This window comes from Carassius gibelio, chromosome A7 (assembly GCF_023724105.1).
Source record: "Carassius gibelio isolate Cgi1373 ecotype wild population from Czech Republic chromosome A7, carGib1.2-hapl.c, whole genome shotgun sequence".
NCBI lineage: Eukaryota > Metazoa > Chordata > Actinopteri > Cypriniformes > Cyprinidae > Carassius > Carassius gibelio.
In genome coordinates, this window is record NC_068377.1 from 16750228 (window position 1) to 16770206 (window position 19979).

Below are 19979 nucleotides of genomic sequence, written 5' to 3' on the forward strand. Positions count from 1 at the left end.
AGACCACAGCAAATGCAAACAAACTGTGCATTCAGCTCCTCTTTTGGGAGATATAATGTATAGAAATCTTGATTGTCTCTCACAAACACGTACTCACAGTCAAACAAAGACAAACTGTGATTCATTACTTGTACTAGGTATTACTGTATAGGTTTTACATATAATGCTGCCTCCTCTTGGAATTACCTACAGAATACCCTAAAGCTTACCACGTTACTGTCACTAAATGAATTTAAGCTACTTTTAACAAATTACATGTTTTATCCTTTGATAAATTGTTGTTGTGATTTATGAGTGTGTTTTTTATGTTTTTGTTTTATATTGTATAATTGTATACTTTTACAAATTTTGTTGCTGCCTTCTTGGCCAGGTCACTCTTGTAAAAGGTATTTTAATCTCAATGAGTTTTAACCTGCTTTAATAAAAGAACTGAACTGACAGGGTGTTACTATTTTTAGAAGTATATTCTACTGTACAGAAGGTATATATATATATATATATATATATATATATATATATATATATATATATATATATATATATATATATATATGCTAAATCTGACTTATTTTAGCAGGTTGTTGTAAAGACCTTTGAGTTTCTGTGTGTATCTGACAATAGTTTTATTACATAAAATGGTGAAATACTCTTGAAGCAAACTCTAAGCACAGCTCTGAAGATAAAGATCTAGTGGAGTGCCCTCATATTGTCATGTTTCAAATAAGTACATACATTACTGCTTCACAAGCATTTTTACCAGATAAAACTATCAAATGAAACTCAAAGAGTGATAGTTAAAACAATCACATGAAACTCAAATATGTGATAGTTTACAACATCAAACTGATGCACTGAAGCACACAGAACATGTAGATTTCATTTTATATAGTATTTTCACAGTTTAATATTCACACTGAATCCTACTTACTAAGAGACAAGAATTATGTCTCACTTTCCCAACAGTAAGTTACCATGCTTTTGTCCTGTCAAAATAAATTGTGTTCTTTTAAGAATATGGGGTTGTTTTGAGGGGAATGTTTCTGTTAAATCATGTATTAACACGTGGCAGACATATTTTTCATCGCACTGGAAGGAAATAGCATTGAGGTCTTTGCAAAAAAAGAGCAATTACAGCTATTAAGAAAGCAAAGCAAGCCAATGTGCCATAACTCAACTTCCACTTCTTCATCAAGAACATAAATCTCAAGCTCAAATGAAAAACATCTCATTTTCGCTCTGCGCCAAAGACTCCTGAGAGACAACCCCTTAATCAGAATATTGCTTTTCCTTTCTTCTTTCATTCTGTACCCTTCTCTTCTTCTGGGCACCTCTTAATGTTTACGCTGTTGGTCCTCACCTCTCTTTCAACCTCATATCACTTTTCATGTTTATTTGATATTACAGAAAGTGAGGACTCACAACATCATTCTAGCATTTAGTTTTTTTCACTTAACAGCATGAATGCAAATGTAAAAAGAGCAAGCTACGTTGGACATAAAGGTGGTGAAGCCAGATTTGGTACTGATTGATACAACTAAATTCTCACACAATGAAGGCACTGCACAAACTTTCTTATCCCACTGCGATATTTAAAATCAATGATTCTTAGAAGTATTAAGGACATCCTGGTTGAATCTGAAACCAAAGGCAATTTGCGTTGCTGGCCAGACAGTCAATGGCTAAACAGGCTGTGTGTGTGTGTGTGTGTGTGTGTGTGTGTGTGTGTGTGTCTGTGAGTGAGAAAGTATAGCAGGTTTAAAATGGGCTTTCATGGCATTATAACATAATTGAACGATTTACATAATTAAAACGATCTAGAAGAAAGAAAATATTTTGTGAGTACAATCATTCAGCCACAGGTTTTAACCCTAGAATGCATAAGGGGTCACATTGACCCAACATGTTGTGATTTAAAAATCTTAAAAAAAATAAAATAAAAATTTAAGTGTGTGTGTCAATACAATGCTGTGAGTATTTATGACATACTGTTTCTACACACATAGCATGTATATTAACCCGTAGCAGATATATACAGGTGGAGTTGAGGAAGGTGGAGGAACTCTGAAAGCACAGGGTGAATTGCTCTTGTGAACGGTAACCACCTATGTAAATGTAAAGCAGCAAGCTCATTGGTTGCAAACGAAACATAAACCAATCAGTCTCTGATTTTGTATTGACTTGTTTTGCTCTGTGCTTAGAATTTGCCTCTGACATTAGCCCTGTGTCTGTATACGCATATCTCCCTACTATACAGTAGTTGAAATGCAGCATGTGTAATGAGTAGTATGTCGGAATTCACAATTTTCATAAAACAGCAGGCAAAAAATTACCTGGATAACCTACTACTTTGGCCAAGATTCTGAAATTCACAGCCAACAGACACATTACTGTCCAAAAACCATGGCAGATGAGTTGTGAATTGCAGGGAAATTACATAAATCACTTTATAGCTCACATGACAGTGATAACCTAGAGGTACTGTAGCTGAAGAACATTCAGATTGCATTCATACAAAACACTTGCTTGAACAGTAATAGAGTTCTCAAATTTACAACCTACTCATACAGTATGCAATTTCACATCCAGTAAATAAGTAGAGAAAGGCCACATGAAATGACAGCTGAAGAACTAAACAAAGAGGTGCAAACCCTAACCAGAAGTTATTCTGAGAAAGGTACAAATCTTACGTGAATTGTTCTGTCTCTTTCATTTCATAAACTGTCTGTGAGAAATGTGAAGTATGAAGGTTCAGACTATAATATACTTTAAGGTAGATGAGTTTGTTTAGAAAAAAGTATGACTGGATAATAAGAATAAGAAGAATAAGAAGAAAACAACTTTTGTAATGCATATATACAATGAAAGTTGATAAATAAACATGTTTGAAGTATTATAACATTTGTGAATCACCCTTGCATTGCATCTTATTACTGCAATAGGACACCCTTTTTTTTTTTTTTTTTTTTTTTTAGAAAACTATCTATTCCCCCCTTTATGCACTTGTGTAGATTATTCTTTTTATTATTATTATTCTAGAGTAAAAAAAACTCTATTTTAAAAATATTTGAATAGATAAAGTTTTTTTTTTTTTTCTAAAATACTTTTTTTTTTTTAAACTTCCTGGTCCTCTGGTAAGATGTGAACTGGAGATACTGGAGCAAGCTTTGTCTTACACTGTTAGCAATTGATGTAATTTTTACAATAAATTTTACAACAACGCACTGTATTCATGTTTTTGTTGTAAATCCAAATGCATGATGGGAAATTAACGGACAGTCCTGAAAAATTATTGTAACTACACTGTAGAAGCATTTTTTACAGCAACCGCATAGCATTGTGGAATCGCTGCTGTTTGAATTTTGAAATTACGCGGCCAACGGACGGTACCAGAAGAATTTTAAAAAATTTTTGGAAGAAAGAACATGTCTCAGGTATGTAACATAAAATTTGTTTTATAAGTCTTTATATATTAATACTGGTGATCTGAGTGAGTGCTGATTGTTTCATTTGGTATAATTCAGTGAAATAGGGTGAAGTTAGTTAATATCGCACCTTCATACTCTATCCAGATTTACATCGCAAGAACTTTAACGTTACCCAGAAACTATGGACTTTGAGCTGGAACTCGGTGTGCTTCCACCGCAGCTACCATGATCTAAATAAAGTTATGGGTAAAAAAAAAATGCCCCTCAGAAAGTCCCTGCTCGCAAGGTACTTGTTCAAAGGTAACGTTACTGAACTTTCGGGAGTGGCAATGCAGCATTGTAATTTCAACTGCCATTTCTTTTGATAATTTTTGAAATATTACTGTCATCATGTCATGAAAGGTATAGTGTTTTAACTATTTCACCACGGTCATGAACGGTCAAGTCAGAAGGAAAAGACTGAGCAGGAACAGCTGTAGACCGTCCGCAGGATCAGCTGCACACTGAATGCTAGATGGAACATACGTTTACTTGCTTTAAGCCCTGTTAATAATTGTCATATGGTTATATGTCAAAGAAGAAAGGAAAGGCTGTAATTCAACATAATCCTATTGCATCCTTAAAATGCCTAGTCTAAATTAGGAAAAACAATACCATAACTTTGTCTCCCACCTGATAAAATTGGTACTTTTGCCCATTCTGCCAATACTGCCACTCATGCGTGTGTAGTGAAGCATTCTAGTGCTCTTTTAGTTATCATATTGTGTATGCATTTCAGGAGAGGCACTAAGTGCAGACAAATGGATGATGTCTTTGGAAGGGACAACTGTGATGGTGCCCCACAACAACCTTCTGAATGGAGTGCAGCGACCTTCGCTGTCTACATGTCGAACTAACAGTATCCTAAAGAGGCCTCAAGCACTAAAGGTATGTTAAAACTGTTTGCACACTTATAAAGAAAATAGACTCTATGATATACTCTATGCATTGATGTCAAAAGACAGGTTTCCATCCAATTCCTTTTGCTTTTCAGAACGATGAGCTTTGTAAAAATCAACACGTTTCAGAAGGCGAGGAGAGGAGTACCTGTAGAGGAGAAACAATAATGTGTTTTTTTAACCTTAAACCGCTTAAACATTTCATTACACTAAATACACAAAATAATGTTCTTTTTAGCAACGTCATATGACCCATTTTGCAGACACTTTTTGTCCAAAGCGACATTCAATTTACAGTGCATACAGTGACATTATATATTTAAGAAAAACAATGTAAAAGTCAATGTAATTCTAAATGTTATGTTGTTAAATGTGTTGATGTTAAATAAATACATCAACGTCATTTTTTTTCTACAAGCAAGTTTACTTTTTATGTTTTTTTTTTACACAGTATTTATCATTACCTGATATGAAAACTTGTTTTCACTCTCTCTGTTTTCAGAGCTTTTTGTGGAATCAACTCCAAGATGTCAGCAAAGCAGAGAAGAGACGGGGGATCAACGCACCTGTCTGCACCCTATTAAGAAGACTCCTGGGCTTTGAGTTGATGGGCTAGTATTGATGCCCACCCACACCCCACAGCTTCCCCAGTTCAAGACTGGTTGGGACCTTTTGTTATTTATTACCATGTTCCCCCTGATGATAGACTGTCTGGACGTCTGGAAGTGAGCTAGATTCTTCAGTGAAATTGTAATTTTGTTTGTATGAAAAAAAAAAGATAAAATAAGTTTGTAATATGTGATGTTGCATAGTGTGTTAATAAAAAAAATAATAAAAAGTTGCCATTGTTTTGGTTTTAATTTTGGAAGATGGAAAATTGCAGTATTTTATTATATTTAGAAATTACAATATATTTTGAATTACAATATTCTAATTGTCTCCTGTAAAATTACAGGAAATTCCTGGCAACTGAGTTGCAGTAAATATACAGTAAATTAAAATAAATTACAGCATTTTACTGTAATAATGCTACTTTAATCACAGTAGCACTGCTGTAAAAATACAGGACTCTATTGTATTAAAAAAAAAACAATATATTACCTGTATATTACTTGCTGTAAATTCACGGCAATTAGTTGCCAGGAATTTCCTGTAAAATTACAATAAATGTTTAACAGTGTACTATTAATGGGATGGTGTCTATGAAGTGGTCTCCCATCATGAATCAGCCCCATCTTCCCCCTCTATCCACCCCCATCATATTTTTTTGGAGTGTGTGTTTGTGTGTGTGTGTGTATGTGTATGGTGGTATAATTGTTGCATTATTCCATATAAATAGATTATGATCCATAAATAAATGTAAAGTGATTAACAAAAAACAAACCTATTCACAAAATAAATAGAATGAGAATAAATCTTAGAGTTTCACAAAAAAAGAGACTTGCAAATACTAAATATATTCACAAATATATTTTTTATTCTACAAACCCAACTTTGTCTGACATTTATTTGTGAATCGTCTCCTATGCATTTGTAGATCGCTGCATGTATTTGTGGAAAGCTTGCTGTGCATTTGTGAATCACTGCTTGTATTGGTGGAATTTGAGACAGTTCTAGGATCAAGACACAAATATTGTGTGCATGATCAAATTTTTTAACCAATAAATAACCCTTGTCTTACATTTATATCCATTTATTTACATGGCAGAGCAGGCAGTTTGGGGAGCTATGGGGGAGCAGCCTCTGAGACCCCAGCTCAACAGACTAGAGCTGAAACAACGAATCGATTTAATCGATTAAAATCGATTATTAAAATAGTTGTCAACTAATTTAGTAATCGATTCGTCGCTAAATAAATTTTATTTGCCATAAGCGGCTCATTTCGTGCATATTTCAAATCTGCGGTGACCAAAGTGTGGCAGTAATGAGCCACCGGAGGTTTTACTCAGCCAGTACAGCAGGTGAAGTAGCGAATAGCCAATAGCTGGCCTCGTTTTATGTCACGTGCTTCCCGAACAGCGTCTCTGCAGCATTCAGCGGGAAGTGGGAGTACTTTACTTTGAGCCTTTAAAATGAAGAGTAACCTGTAAACTCTGCACTACTGAACTGTTTAAGGGGCCGTTCACATATCGTGTCTTTTGCGTGCTCAAGTTCGTTATTTCCTATGTAGGCGCGCAGTATGCACTCTCATAATGGAAGCGACGCGTTCGCGACACGCACGCGGTGCGATGCGCCCGTTTTTCCAGGCGCGTCCACACCGCATCCATTTATCCTTTGCTGAAATTTCCGGGTCTTCATGGAGAGGGCACGTCATGGAGAGAGCACGTCATGGTTGCTTAGCAAAGGCAGACGCCTCAGGGGCGCTTCTGCCCGAGCGCTTTGGAAAGAAGGAGAAAGCGGCGCGACTAGCGTTTTCCACGCGTTTTTAGGTGCGATATGTGAACGGCCCATAAGAATTTTATTTGTGCAGATTCTCCAGTACAAGGTTGTTTGCAAATGTTTAGTCGTAAAAGCTGATAACATTGCTTTTTAACAGTTAACATTTAAAGCTTTACAAAATGTTATGTGATCAGTTTGTCGTTTACCAGTTCATAATTCAGACTTGCAGCCTAATTATGACTGAATGAGAGAGGTAAAATGCACTTCTTTTCTAAGTATTCACTGCTCTTTTTCACACAGCAGGTTTTTTGTGTGTGTCCCATTTTTTTTTTTTCTGGACAACCTTCTGATGGATTTTACTTTAAATTGTGAGTTCCATTCAGGTTTCATGCCATTGGCACTTTTTTTTCGAAGGATTGTTTACAATTTCACAGCATAAGCTATAAAGCTTTTTCCCAGTAAATAATAAAATACAATGCACTGCAATTTTATTCTGTTTTATCCTTATACTTCGTGAACCTATGTTCTCAAAGATTCCTTAAGCTTTGTTTGGGATGTTAAACTACTTTAGGAGCTCTAAGGACTGCCATGGTGAAAACAATATTTGAAATCTCCTTGTGAATTTTGCTAGAGTATGGGTCAGTGTTTTGATTGCAGAAGAGTTCGACAAAGGATTACTAACATAAAACAACTCCAGGTATATTTTTGATGAGGATATGACAATGCAAAATGGTTAAAATCTCTTAAAAATCTATGCTGAATGATAAAGACCCTTTATTAATAATTTACTTGGGGAAAAAATGGAAAAAACTAAAATATAAGTACATAAACCGATTAATCGATTAATCGTAAAAATAATCGACAGATTAATCGATTATCAAAATAATCGTTAGTTGCAGCCCTACAACAGACCATGGCAGATTAGGGAACTCGGGGTGTCATGGTGGATCAGGGGACTCAGGAGACCATGATGGATCAGACAGTTCAGGAGGCCTGTGATAAAGCGAGAACCACCACTCTAGGTGGCTAGGGGACGTTGTGAATGTCCGTAAAAGATGTTAAATGATGGCTCAGCCCGCAATAGCATTTATGTGCAAGTGAAATTTATTTACAGTGCCAAAAAATAAACACAGTCCACTGGTGAAAAAAAATATATATATAGGTGCACAAAGTACCAAAGAAACAACAAACAGAAAAATAAAGAGGGAATAATCCAACTGAAAAAAGTCAATATACAGGAGTTACAAAAAAGATTGCGGCTGCTTGAGGCATCACAGTTGCTCTCTAGCTCTGACTTATATTTAGAAATTACAATATATTTTGAATTACAATATTCTAATTGTCTCCTGTAAAATTACAGGAAATTCCTGGCAACTGAGTTGCAGTAAATATACAGTAAATTAAAATAAATTACAGCATTTTACTGTAATAATGCTACTTTAATCACAGTAGCACTGCTGTAAAAATACAGGACTCTATTGTATTAAAAAAAAAAAACAATATATTACCTGTATATTACTTGCTGTAAATTCACGGCAATTAGTTGCCAGGAATTTCCTGTAAAATTACAATAAATGTTTAACAGTGTACTATTAATGGGATGGTGTCTATGAAGTGGTCTCCCATCATGAATCAGCCCCATCTTCCCCCTCTATCCACCCCCATCATATTTTTTTGGAGTGTGTGTTTGTGTGTGTGTGTGTATGTGTATGGTGGTATAATTGTTGCATTATTCCATATAAATAGATTATGATCCATAAATAAATGTAAAGTGATTAACAAAAAACAAACCTATTCACAAAATAAATAGAATGAGAATAAATCTTAGAGTTTCACAAAAAAAGAGACTTGCAAATACTAAATATATTCACAAATATATTTTTTATTCTACAAACCCAACTTTGTCTGACATTTATTTGTGAATCGTCTCCTATGCATTTGTAGATCGCTGCATGTATTTGTGGAAAGCTTGCTGTGCATTTGTGAATCACTGCTTGTATTGGTGGAATTTGAGACAGTTCTAGGATCAAGACACAAATATTGTGTGCATGATCAAATTTTTTAACCAATAAATAACCCTTGTCTTACATTTATATCCATTTATTTACATGGCAGAGCAGGCAGTTTGGGGAGCTATGGGGGAGCAGCCTCTGAGACCCCAGCTCAACAGACCATGGCAGATTAGGGAACTCGGGGTGTCATGGTGGATCAGGGGACTCAGGAGACCATGATGGATCAGACAGTTCAGGAGGCCTGTGATAAAGCGAGAACCACCACTCTAGGTGGCTAGGGGACGTTGTGAATGTCCGTAAAAGATGTTAAATGATGGCTCAGCCCGCAATAGCATTTATGTGCAAGTGAAATTTATTTACAGTGCCAAAAAATAAACACAGTCCACTGGTGAAAAAAAAAATATATATAGGTGCACAAAGTACCAAAGAAACAACAAACAGAAAAATAAAGAGGGAATAATCCAACTGAAAAAAGTCAATATACAGGACCCAGACAACACATGTACGTCTGGCCGACGTCGGCCCAATATTGAAACGTCGGCCTCTATACCTAAAACATCTATAAAACATCGGCCTGGCGGAGGCCGATATAATTTGGTCAGTGCTCTGTTCTCCAGCTCATCAATCGTCGGCCCTGAGTTGGTTCACGACCGCGGGCCGATGCCGCGCTTCTCTGTGTGCGCGTGCCCAGTATTCGTCTCTTTTAGCCACCCAGAGAGAGAGAAGAGGATAATCCCAGCGACATCTGTGGCTCTGAGGTAACGTTACGATTTCACTTATGCTCAATTAGACAAAAAATACTACTTTGTTAATTCTGTGACACTGAAAAAGTACTAGTAAGGCACACGGTGTGTTTTATACAGTCTATGGGCAGCTGAAGAGTCTGGCTCATTTTCAAATAATGTTACCGTTAACTTTTTGATTTTTTTTAACATTAATGTTAACGCCTTAATGCGTTTTCAGAAGTTTCTCGGAGGGAAAATGTAAAAGCGGGTTATTAAAGAGAAGTCCTGACTGCTTTTTCACCGTGTTTTTCACTCTTTTACAGGCTTTCAGAAATAATCCGGTGAAATAATATGGTGAGCTATTGTTGCTGTTGCTTCTGAACTACAAAATGATTTTTAAATTTATTATTTAATGAGACTGTACATTATAAATGTAATGCTTTAACTCTAGATGTTTGTGTAAATGCTGTGTGTGCGTTGAGTCCTGTGCGAGATGGGAGCAGAGTTGCCATGGAAACGGGGCGTCAACACAAAAACCGTTACTGGCAAGCAGTAATCTCCGTCTCTTGCTGCGGTTTACACTGTTTTGGGTAAGTTTAGTCGCTAAAATCACACAAATATTATATACAAATGTTCCTGACACGTTTCTTGCTTGTTATTGACATGTTTCAATTAAATTTATTTTATAGAAACGGTTTAGTGTCTTCGGAAAAGTCCGTTATCATTTTAGCAGTTTTTAGGTAGGCTAACTATATAGATTGAGCTCTTGTTGATGATTAAAACAAAATGATTTTTAAATTAATTATTGAATGATTATTGAATGAGACTGTACTTTATAAATGTAATGTTTTATCTCTAGATGTTTGTTTGTGTAAATGCTGTGTGCGCGTTGAGTCCTGCGCGAGCGGGGAGCAGAGTTGCCATGGAAACGGGGCATCAACACAAAAACCGTTACTGGCAAGCAGTAATCTCCGTCTCTCGCTGCAGTTTACACTGTTTTGGGTAAGTTTAGTCGCTAAAATCACACAAATATTACATACAAATGTTCCTGACACGTTTCTTGCTTGTTATTGACATGTTTCAATTAAATATATTTTATAGAAACGGTTTAGTTTCTTCGAAAAAGTCCGTTAGCATCTTAGCAGTTTTCAGGTAGGCTAACTATATAGATTGAGCTCTTGTTGATGGAACGCTGGGCTTTTAATCAAATCTTCGTGTGTGTATGAGATATTTTGATGGCACTTTGAATGTTTTGCTGGTGATTTGTCAGTATGTTATTGGAAAAGGCTGATTTACTGAATCGATGACGTCACTTACAGTGAGAGTGTAATCGGTTGAAATCATGTTCACATGAGTTTTGATATTTCATGATAAACAGATATTAATACAAATTGTTCTATGATTTCAGGAGGACAGAAAGAAACTCTACAGAACAGAAGTGAAGCTCCAAGATTTCAACATTTCTGAAGGGAGATTCTGACTTAGAAATACAGGTGACCTGAAGAAGCTCATGAAAAACATGAATATGCCTTTTTCAGAATACATTTCACCAAAGTCCCTGACATCATAACGTAAGTCACACTCAACCTAAAACTAAAAATATAGATTGTGTTATTTTAAGATTATATTTTTAGTAGTAGAATATGTATATTACATGTTATTATAATTGTTACATATTATTCTGTCTTTTATCTCCATTTCACCTCTACTCTAGCTTGTTTCCTTCTAATGAACCTGGAACTGCAGAGTAAATATTGTTGACTCTGTGTCAGATTGCTTGTTTTGTTCCTGGATTCTTAAGTGATGACGATCAGAGTCTGAGTGAACCTGCTGTCAGACAGTAAGTACCGTGGGGTTTCAGTCAGGGCCTTCAGTAAACAACTGTTAGATACCTGTACACATCTTACACATCTGTTACAGCTAACGCAGCCGTATGTGTAAAGGTGCGGTCACACTAGCCTTTGAACGTGCAAAATTATTTCGGACGCCGCTGCGAATATGGGCGGGAGCAAGATATAACGGTTTCCCTCTATCACAACATGGGTTAATCTGTGCTTTTACTGTGTCTTTGGCGATGGCGTTGAAAGCGTCTTATTATATTGCACTCTGTCTCTCTCTCTCTCTATAAATATACACACTAAACAATAAAAAAAATATAGAACGTGTCCTCATTCAAATGTGCCATCTGTTCCTGTTTCCATTGACACTGCGAACCATGCAGCTTCTTTTTTAATTATCTTTTAAATATGTATTATATAAAATATGATGCTGCGCTACGGCTAAAATTAGCACTTCATTTTTTAATTTCTGTACAGAGAGGTCACGCAGTGACGTATCGATCATCTACTGGTCCCACGACTTCACGTGATGCGAATTCGCAGGTCAAAGTTCACCAAACTTGAACTTTCGAACACAGCGAAATGCGAAAATTTTCGTATAAGACTGGGTTTCCGGTCTGACGCATTCGCATGCGTATGAATGGAAGTCAGTGGAACGAAAAGTGCAGTGTGACCGCCCCTTAATGCACATATTATGCCCCACACCTGCTCTCAACAACAATGACGGGGCTGATCAACAACTTCAGCAGTAGGCTAGATTAGTGTGGGTTAAAGGGATAGTTCACCCCAAAATGAAAATTTGCTGTTAATTTACTTTCCCTCAGGTCTTCCAAGGTGTGGGTGACTTTTTGGTAACAATTTATAATAAAGTTCAGTTGTAAGTCACTTTTAAGTGAGTAGTTAATGATGAACTAATCATTTACAAAACATTCATAAGCGCCTAATAAGTGATATACTAATAATTTGTGTACTTTTTGTAAATTCATTTTAAAAGTCATTTACAAGTAATTAGATTATGATTAACTAATTATTTACAAAACATGACCGTGTTCATAGAAATAAATGATGTTAATATTTTTATCTATGTTCTGTAGATTAAGTTATAAATAATTTACAAGTGACATGAATATACATTCACTAATGATTAAGTAATATGATATGATTTACACATCTTTCATAAGCAATCTTAAAAAAAATAAAATCACAAAAAAAAATCAAACAGATCCTTAATTTTTAATAGTTACTAGTTAATATATTATGAATCACTTATAAATCATTGAAATGTCAACATTGTACTATTATCTCAATAAACAGTATAAATCATTTACAAAGCTTTCTGCACCCCCCAATCTAAGGTGTAAACTACTCATCAGTTGTAAATGTTTTACAAACTTTGTGGTTTTCAGTTGTGTGTGCGTATGTATGTATATATATATGTATATATGTGTATATATATATATATATATATATATATATATATATATATATATATATATATATATATATATATATATATATATATATACACACACACACCAACACACACAAAATCAACCAACCTGTAACCGGAAAGTTTACATTTACAACTGATGAGTAGTTTACACTTTAGATTGTGGGTGCAGAAAGCTTTGTAAGTTATTTATAACTTAATCTACAGAACATAGATAAAAATATTAACATCACTTATTAATCATCTATGAACACATAGTCATGTTTTGTAAATTATTAGTTTACCATTAGCTAATTACTTTTATTACATGGCTCTGTGGGTACTTGATTCTGATTGGTCAGTTGCGACATTCCGATGCATGTTATCCCTGGATAAAAACCTGTAAAATGTAATAACACAGGCTCATCCGGGTAACAGTAGTTGGTGCTGTACTCTTGCTTTAACTTTTTTTTTTTATTGGTGGAAGCTGTGCATTTGTTTAGCTAATAAATTATATAAACTGTGTACAACAGTTGTGTACAATTGTTTAATTATGTCATCCTGGTTAGGGTTGGCCTGATTGACGATGCCATCGTCCATCGCCGATGGCTGATAGACATCACGATGCTGCGCCGGAAACAGCGTCATCAGCTCCAGTATCTCGCCCGTGCATCTGTTGTCATGCGACAGAGAAGTCACGTTCTATAGACAGTTTCTATAGACAGTTGTGAACGTGCTGACAGCTGGTTGCCCAGGCTATGGATTAAAGGTAATACTGTTGTAAGTAGTGTTCATTTTCTCCTAAATACCGATCATTTCGCTTCATTAGACCTCAATGTATCACCAGTAGCCACCGGTATTGATTTGGTCTTTTTTTTTTCTGGACATCCACACAGCACCACAGTATTATCAACTAGAGATCAACCGATAGTGGATTTTTCCAATACTGATAGCTAGTTTGGACCACACTGGCCGATACCGATTTATAAACCAATAGTTTTTAAAATGAATACTGAACAAAATGGATACTGAACGAGAGCAGCGGTCTGCGGTCACGCTGCGGGTTCCCGGGTTTGTGTCCATTCTCGGACCATTCCATGTATTTCAACTGTAGAAAAGGTTGTTCCGATCTGAAACTGACTTCTTTCATATTTGTCGACCAATATACAGAAAACTACATCAGTGTATCATCATAAACACAAACTTTTTTGTCTTACATGAATGTAAACAGATGAGAAAGAAAACACACACGTACAGTATTTTTGTTTAAAGAGACAACAGCCTAATAAATGCGTCTGTCATTAATGTTAATCAAAGAACAAAAGAAACAAAAGAAAATCATTCACTGATCTCGACTGAATATATTTAATAACTTTAATTGATTAATCTTTATTTTATTTATAAAAAGAAAACTATGCAGTGTTTTTAAACTTTTAATTACAGTTTCTGTACCTGAAATTTTGTTTAGTTGTATTTAGGATATTGCTAATTGATTTTGTTTGTTCATATCTTACTACTGACTGGTTACTTGTCTTTAACACTTTAATATTTTTATTAATTAATCGTTTTTGCTATGGTATTTTTTTTTTTTTTTTTAAGCACAGGCAAAATTCCTCTTGCAGTGTTTTGTTGCTGCTGATTTTTGCTCATGTTATTCAGCTGTAACAGAATGCTTTGTAAAAAGACAGAAACATGTTTGACATCTAAATGTTTGACTTAATTTTTTATATTGGATTTTTTTTCTTATTGGAATCGAAACTAGGAATCGATAAGCAGAATCGGAATTGGAATCGATAAAATTCAAACGATACCCAACCCTACACACCGAACACATCACATTTTATTTGCTGCTATTTTAGAACAGTGCATGATTATCTAATCATGCGCAGCGTCTTTGAGAAGTCACAGTTATCACACACACCGGATGCGTCACATTCAATTCAAGCAGCGGTCTAAAACTGTTTATTTAATCACCAAACGGACATAAGTTTGCTTCAGGAATGAACTATGTGGCATATGTGTTTAAAGTTCAGTGTTAAAAAAAAAAAGAGCAAACGGAAAGAAAACGCGCAATCTGTATTACAGCTTTCTATATGAAGCATACAGACTGTATTAGAGCCACAGAAAGACCAACGTTTTGCTGTAAAATGCACAATACATAATTTATAGCCTAGGGTGAAGTCATTATGTAAATTTACAATGATTTGAGATTAATATAATGTTATTTAATAGAAAACTATGTGAGCGGCTGCATTTAAACTCGCGTCTGAAGTTTCCCACTCTGTGCAGCGCACAGTGTCACATGGCAAAACAAACGCAACACGGAAAAATATCTCCATGGATTTTGCAGATAACCGATAGTTCTACAAATCAACTATCGGTGCCGATTAACCAGCAAAACCAATGAATCGGTCGACCTCTGTTATAACAATGTGCATGATACAATACTCATCAAATAATAAAGAACTCATTTCATGTCCCTTGACTCAGATTAAAAAGTAATCACGGCCAACAAAATAACTTGTGCTTGGTGTTAACTGTTAGCCACTCATAGCACTCGTAGTTGCAATCTTTGAAATGGTGCATACAAATGTTGCTGGCCTTCAGTTTAGGTGTAGGTCTTCCTTTCTCAGTTGTAGGTCTTCATTTCTCAGTTATTCTCTTTTTGTCTGCAAAATAGCACCTTAAAAAAGCATTTTAGTAGATTGGCAACCAGGTCTGTAGGCTGTATTTTCTTTTCATTTAATTTCACTTTCGTACTTTGGAAATCACTGACTAAAAGGGCCGTCTAACGCTGGGGGTAGCACTGGGCACGTCTCTAGACCCAGAGGGTGTGCTGTCATTGAATGTCAAAATTTTGATTGGCTGATGATTCTGTCATTAATGCTCGTGACAAATCAGATGTGACTTCTTTCATCAAAAGGGTAGTGCTGGCCATAGACTTTTTTTAATGTAGGATATTCCAGGTCAACCTCAACTAAACTAATCACAAGCAATTTGTGAACATTACACAAATGTAAATGATAACTAAATAGTCTTTAAACACAATTTTGTTTTTTATAGGGCCAGCAGAGCCCTGCTCACCCTGACGGCCCACTGCTGCTGTCAGACAACATCTCCAAGATGCTAGAAACTGCAGGACCAGTAAGTACAATCTTGAACATACACAACTGTATCATAAGTTTGGGAAGGTATGGTTTTTTTGTGTTTTTGAAAGTCTTTTATGGCAACCACAGTTTAATATATGAAATGAAAACAGTTCACTACAATTTAAAATAATAGTTTTCTATTTGAATATATTTAGAGAAGTAATTTATTCCTGTGATGGTAAAGCTGTATTTTCAGCATCATTACTCCTGTCTTCAGTGTCACATGATCTTCAGAAATCATTCTTATATTCTGATTTGCTTCTGAAGAAACATTTCTGACTATTATCAGTGTTGAAAACCGCTGTGTTCCTTCATTTTTTCAGGATTCTTTGATGAATAAAGTTTTAAAACAGTACAGTGTTTGAAACAGAAATGTCTGTTTTAACTTTTGATAATTGATAAGACAGTGATAATAATTGAAAAAGTTTATTGAGCAGCAAATCAGAATGATTTCTGAAGGATCATGTGACACTGAAGACTGGAGTAATAAAAATTAGCTTAGATCACTGAAATAAATTACATTTCACAATATATTCACGTAGAAAACTGTTGTTAAATTGTAATATTTCACAATATTACAGTTTTTTTACTTGCTTTTGATCAAATAAAGGCAGCCTTGTTGAGCAGAAGAGACTTTTCTCAAAGACGTAAAAAGAAAATCGTACTGACCCCAAACTTTTAACGGTAGCATAAATTACAAATATAATGTTCCACCTACTGAAATGTATATTCCATTGTAAAGAGATGCCTGTTCCACAAATATTACATTTACAGGGATCACGTGAAACACTTCATCAGTAAACTGATTTTTGAGAGCATTAGTGGCAGTGTGACGATTTTTATTTATTGATTGGTCAATTGGAAGTGGATGTGCGTTTATTAAACCTACTTGTGATTAAATCAGATATATATGTATATATATATATATATATATATATATATATATATATATATATATATATCTATAGATATAGATATAGATATATAGATATAGATATAGATATAGATATATATATAGATATAGATATATATACAGCAAAATAAGCTCAAATTGAGGCAGCAGCATCTATGGTGCATGGCCTGTAGTGAGGTCACTAAATTCTAACACCAAGAATTTATCAAAGTCCACTAAAGGAAACAAAACCTATTGGTATTTTACTTTGAAAATAGCCTTCCAAATAATATTTGGGGCTCGGACACACTTTTTTTTTTGTTGTTTAAATTAAATTAAAATACATAGTTTAGTATTCACACAACACATCTAATAACCATGCACTCCAGTTATATGTGATTAAATAAATAATATTTTGTCTGAAATAATATGAACAGCAGCATCTATTCTAAACTTTCTCCTTTTTATTTCCTGTTTTTATCTCAGGATGGCCATCCCAAGGTTTCTAGAGATTACAGCAGCTCCAGACTGAATCCAAACTCACTCGTGAAGACTTCAGATGACACCAACGCTCATAAAGACTACAGACGACAACTGTACATGAACACACAAAACATTGGACACACAAAACAAATATTATCCTTATTTTGCCTATAAGGGTAAATTTGATGATTTTCAAACTGCTTTATTGTAACGTCTCTTATATCTGTAAATGAACAATATTTACTCTCTGAGTTATGTGGACCTACATGTCCCCTTTTATTTGTAAGCATCACTTTAAAAATGTTGAAAGATAATGTTAATGTTAACTGAATACAAAACTAGAGACTTGTTTAGTAAGATTTTATCGGAAAATATTTTTGAACTTTTATCATGCAACATTTTAATTGCTTAATTAGTATTGTTTGCCTGGTTTTATTTTGTGTTTATGTAACTCTTTTTAAAAAGTTCTTGGCATAAAGTTCGCATGCGATGCTGACAGCACTGAACACATGACTTTTTATTATGAACTAGATGGTCTTCCCAGTGAGTCTCAGTCATCTCTGGCTTTTTAAACTGTAACCTTGAAACATGCATTTCCTGTAAACCTACTTTGAAATAAGTATTGTCAAAAGGTGCTATACTCAAACAACATTTAACCATGCAAGTACTGTAGTAATGGTTATTTTTGTTTTTACTATGGGTTTACTGCAAAAGCTGTAGTAAAATCATGGTGATTGTAGTAAAACTATGGTTGCTTTTGTTTTTTCTATGGTTTTACTGCAAAAGCTGTAGTAAAATCATGGTTAATGTTCAAAAGACTACAAATAATCCCGAATTATCCACTTTTGATCAAAGCATCTGGTAAATGTTATTGTATTTGTACATGTAATATGAAATAAATGAAAATATTAATAAAGTTGCGTCTGTTCTTGAGAGTGGTGTGTATTGTTTTATTATAAACCAGCGGCGGTAGCCGCGGGTGGTCCGTAACGATGAGCAAAACGCCGGTGAACCGCGTCCACGCAGAGCGGCCGGGATGTATCGTCTCAGCATCGGCCGGAGAGCATTTCCGATCAGAGGCCGACGTCGCCGAGACATCTTGCCTATTAGCAAACGCTTCCTGAGCGATATCGTCCCGATGGAATTTTGTAGGTCGGCTCGACATCGGCACAACGTATGTGTGCTGTCTGGGGAGTTACAAAAAAGATTGCGGCTGCTTGAGGCATCACAGTTGCTCTCTAGCTCTGACTTGGTAAACAAGTGATGAGTTTTAATCTGGCCTGCCCTTATATAGGCCAGACTCCACCCCCTTCACATGGGACTTCTCAAATGGGTAATTAGAGAAGTTTAAAACCCCATTACTTCAGGCATTTCGACTTTTACACCAATTATTAATACTAAACACAAACTCAACCACATAATCAACAGATAAAACATTAAACACAAAAATACTACATTCAACCATTTAATTTATATACACACAAAAACAAGGTACCCCCTACTAATATAAAACAATGGTTTGGCTGGTTTCCGGTGCGCTGCGGCAGCGCGGCGCAGTCAGTGACGTCATAACTGATCGCCGCTCAATCGCTCTGTTTGGCAGCGTCTCACACCGGAACACCGACCATCGCACGCCCAATTCAATATAAAAAAAACTGATTAGACAAGACAACATCAAACAACGTGCAGCGTGAGTGTGTGAAATGTCCGGGGTTATGAATATTGACGGATGTGGAGAGGAAGATGAAATAATGTCCAACGCGTATGTGCCATCGGAGCCGCGTGTGCACCCGCGCTGCCGACGGCGGAACAGCAGGAGGAAAACAAGCGTTAGTTATTACAAAGGTAAGTATTTCTGCTTAAGTGTAGGGGTGTGTTTGTGTGCATGTGTGTGTGCGTGCATGTGTGCGTGCATGTGTGTGTGCTTGTGTGTGCCTGTGTGTGCCAGTGTTGCCCAGCAGTGACAATTAGGTCAGCTTTGTCACAAGGCCACTTGGCACATGGCAGAGCAGGCAGCTTGGGGAGCAACGGCGGAGCCTCTGAGGAATTTTGTTCATTATACTATTAGGGGTCTTTCAAAAAGGACATATGTATAATTTGCGTTTTTTATTTATTTATTTATTTAGATTTTTTTAGCCACTTTATTGAATCTCTGTTGGACTCAAAATTACATAGTAATGTTTCACGTTGATGGCATTGTTTTATTGGCTTAGGGCCCAGTGAACTGAAGGCCTACTACAAAAATTCACCTGTCATTTGAGAACAATGAAATGTTTGCCCAGCAGACTTGTACTGTATGCTACATTTACTTTTTTTGCAGATTAATGAAAATGTGACCAACATATCTTATCATTGTAATTCTTCCTCTAAAATCTTAAAAAGTTTTTTTTTATTATTATTATTTATTTATTTTTCACTGCAAGCATTTTGCGTTTTTGCTTTGAAAACAGCTTTTTGGTGTGAACTATCCCTAAGGAGCATAACTTTTACCAAATTATTATTTTTTTTTTAAAGTGCTGGCTTCTCCCTTCCAAATAAGCAGTTCACTTTAATTATGCCTGTTAGAGCCTGACTATAAATCTGGTAAATCTGCAACATCTGGCATGAATCAGTACGGAATCAGTTGTCTCTCTGATCAAACTTGAGGTAGAAAGAGTGAGATGGAGAAGAAGAAAGATAGAGAAGAGTTAAGACATAAGAAGACAGAAA

At 35.5% G+C, this 19979-nt stretch overlaps 1 long non-coding RNA gene across 3 annotated transcripts; it reads left to right on the forward strand.

The window, feature by feature from the left end:
• Positions 1-9247: 9247 nt before the first annotated feature.
• LOC128016674 (uncharacterized) lies at positions 9248-18203 on the forward strand. 3 transcript variants are annotated; one of them, XR_008184238.1, is made up of 11 exons: positions 9248-9512; positions 9803-9833; positions 9931-10069; positions 10169-10219; positions 10339-10481; positions 10581-10631; positions 10888-11050; positions 11194-11319; positions 13316-13515; positions 15810-15890; positions 17274-18203. It is a non-coding gene; the product is annotated as an uncharacterized LOC128016674 (long non-coding RNA). The 3 variants fall into 3 exon arrangements; XR_008184240.1 differs by having other exon boundaries at positions 10888-10972; XR_008184239.1 differs by lacking the exon at positions 10581-10631 and having other exon boundaries at positions 10888-10972.
• Positions 18204-19979: the final 1776 nt, after the last annotated feature.